The 2971-nt window shown below is 46.2% G+C and overlaps 1 long non-coding RNA gene across 1 annotated transcript; it reads right to left on the minus strand.

Annotated features, from left to right (window-relative positions):
• Window positions 1–613: 613 nt before the first annotated feature.
• Window positions 614–2233, minus strand: LOC135401624 (uncharacterized). The gene is made up of 5 exons (XR_010424866.1): window positions 2135–2233; window positions 1762–1885; window positions 1464–1682; window positions 1228–1373; window positions 614–1157 (listed from the first exon to the last, which is right to left on the minus strand). It is a non-coding gene; the product is annotated as an uncharacterized LOC135401624 (long non-coding RNA).
• Between the last annotated feature and the right edge of the window lie 738 nt (window positions 2234–2971).

Here is a 2971-nt window from a genome sequence, read left to right on the forward strand (position 1 = left end):
TTTTCATGATCTAAGACATTTTCAGCTTGATTTTTCGATTTCCGGCGCATTTTGAATATTCGTATTCTCCACGTCGCCAACCGCTCTAAAAACGCTATTTAGGTTATAGAAATGTTGGCGTCTGGACGAGAAAGCACAGGTTTATACTCTGCCTGCCTCGCCGTCGGCATTCTATAGAGTGCGTAGGTAATGCATAAAATACGTTTCATTTCGTACTATGCCGGCAAACTGTAGGCGCTCTGTAGATGCCCAGGCATTCTGTGCAATGCCGGGTTTTTAAACTTTGACGGTAACATATGTACCAAACGTGCATCTATATGTACATGTACCAAATGTATATCGACATACATCCCAATCAGCACACCCCGTTGGCAGCCGCACGGACCGATGACGTGCGAAGACCCTGACAAGTCGGGCGCGCGTCGCCGACCAGGATTCCTGGTACCTGCTCCCGACTCTTTCACGACAGCGTCCCATTATCCTGCCCTCCGCGCGTTCTGCTATAGATTAAAAAAAAAAATGTTTGTTTTACTTACAGAATTTGATGAACGACAAGCACAAGTAATCTGAAGAACGTATGATGCACTATATATAAGTTCCAATTACACGCCATGGATGAGGACCATTTCAGACAGATATTACAAGTGTACAATAGAGATTCAAAGTGTTTACTATCAGAACAGGGGAAAGAGCAGGAAGTCTAAAGAGCAATGATATCACAAGAGGAGAAGTGACTGCTCAAAAAGTACTGTGACATCATAGGGCAATATGCTATCACAGCAGGAACTCAGAATTATGTTTAACAATGACCACTATAAGGATGAGACAAACCACCAGCTGTACAAACCCCCTGAAATATGTTGCCAATGGGATCCAGATCATTTTGATGCAATCAACATCCATGTGCTGCACAAAGCACACTTGCAAAAACGTGAACACTAGCCAAATTGTGTCTCAGTTCACAATTCACCAAGTTCGCTATGAAACCGCAGTTCTTGATCAGTGCACAGGGGCAACTTTGGAGGGGTGCTGAGCCTGTCCTCATTCTTTTGTGTCATTTAGTCTGTGATGTCTTGTACACGCCTTCCAAGAGCCTTCATTGATTTTTTCATGTCAACAAGGAGTGCTAAGATGCCTTGCCATAAATCTGAAAATCTCTGCAAAATATTTCGGCAAAATAAGACATGCCAAAAACGCTGCTTGACGCATATGTAATGGGGCACTTACTCTAAGCTCTTCCCACTAAAATGTCGTCGCACAGGCCCGAACCGTCAGGCCCTGATAAACACTGGCAGTGATCACAAACATACGTGAATGCACTTGTTCGAGACACTGATCCTGTGCTCTAGACAGGTCATTGCGAACCGCCAAGTCTGCAAGGGAAAAGTAGTCTTTCACAACATTAAGGACCTAAAACTTAAGACATATGAAGCTCACAGCACATACAAAGAAATAGGACTAACCATTTCTAGCGCGCTGCTCAGGTGCTGCAACACAGCTGTTAGACAAGGGAGTGTAGCAGAATGCGAGCCCTGTGCAGCCCTCAGGACAATGTTGTGCAAGGGTAAGTTCTGAGAACCAGGACGGGATGACAAGAGAGACTAACAATTTAGTGGCAAATCCCATGGCGGCGAATTCTCGGTGTTACTCAGCATGGTTCCCATGGTTCTGTCTTCGTGCAGCTGGAAATAGGAAGTCATCAGAAAGCTCAGTTTTAGCGCAAAGCGGAACATATTCATGACTGACGATCACTCTACAGACCAGCTACACTAAGACCGTTGTAACTGGGGCATAAATCTTGTCTCGATTCACTGCATGTCTCCAATGCTTGTCTCCATTCTAGGTGGAGGTCAGGGGGGAACGATCTCGAACCAATGTCCACGGCCTGCGATGAAATTCAAGTGAAACTCAAATGACGGAACTTGAGCGTATGCCAACGAAAATATAAACAGACACAATGAACCCGATACATAGCAAGCGAACAAGCAACATTATCAGTTAGGCGTACTCGAACACAAGTGATAAGTCCAGGCAGGTGCGTCCCTTTTACGAAGGGAATTCTGGTTTTCACGACTACCTATAGACTCGAAATCTGTTGAACATCACTTTCTAATGGTAAAAGCGATATACTTACATCGCGGGTACTTCGTGTCCTTGGCTCCGAGAACACGGAAGCCTCCATAGCCGTTCCTCACTCCCGCTGACAACGGAACAATGGACAATGGCGCCCGTCGCGCGCTCCTTCTCACGGTCCATCCCAACTGCGACTGCGCGATGTTGAAATCACGTGGTTGCATCCCTTCGGCGGCACGGGGTCACGCTCCTGTGCCCACGGAGTGGAGTGTGGGGTCAGAACTTCACCGCAGTGCACGGAACCGCTATGTAATGGCAAATCGCCAATTAACCTCGAACAGAACGGCGCAGGCTGTGCGTTTGAGAGTACTGGCTCGCGGACGGGAGTAACTCGGGAGAGAATCCTATTTCTCCTCAGTATCTTGTTTCTCCTCTCTCAAGCTATTGCGAAGCAGTCGGGACAATGTTGGCGATATATGCCAGTTCTGAGCCAACGGTCCCATTGCGATCCCGAGCTCCCCCCGGTCGGCTGTTGTACTTGGGAAGGTGTTTCACCTAACGTAGAAAAAAAAATCGTATTACAAAAACCACTTGTCTGAACACTATGGGGTCAACGCTATGATCTTCTGGGATTTTTCGTCGTGACTTCTGAGCAGTTTTATCAAATTCAATTCGCGGGAAATTCATTTTTCCCTATTGAACACCGAAATTTGCCAAATCAACCTCACTTTTTCTTTCCTTTTTGACGGAAACAGAAAGCGCATACCGGATTTACCCCATTCTATTGCAAAGTAGATTCACTATTGCAATGGTAATAGCGGGAAAAAATTGCGAAAACCGTCGTTTCGAGACGCGCAAATTGTTGGCCGCGCTCACATTTCCGAAAGAAGCGATGTGA

This window comes from Ornithodoros turicata, chromosome 1, assembly GCF_037126465.1.
Source record: "Ornithodoros turicata isolate Travis chromosome 1, ASM3712646v1, whole genome shotgun sequence".
Taxonomy (NCBI): Eukaryota; Metazoa; Arthropoda; class Arachnida; order Ixodida; family Argasidae; genus Ornithodoros; species Ornithodoros turicata.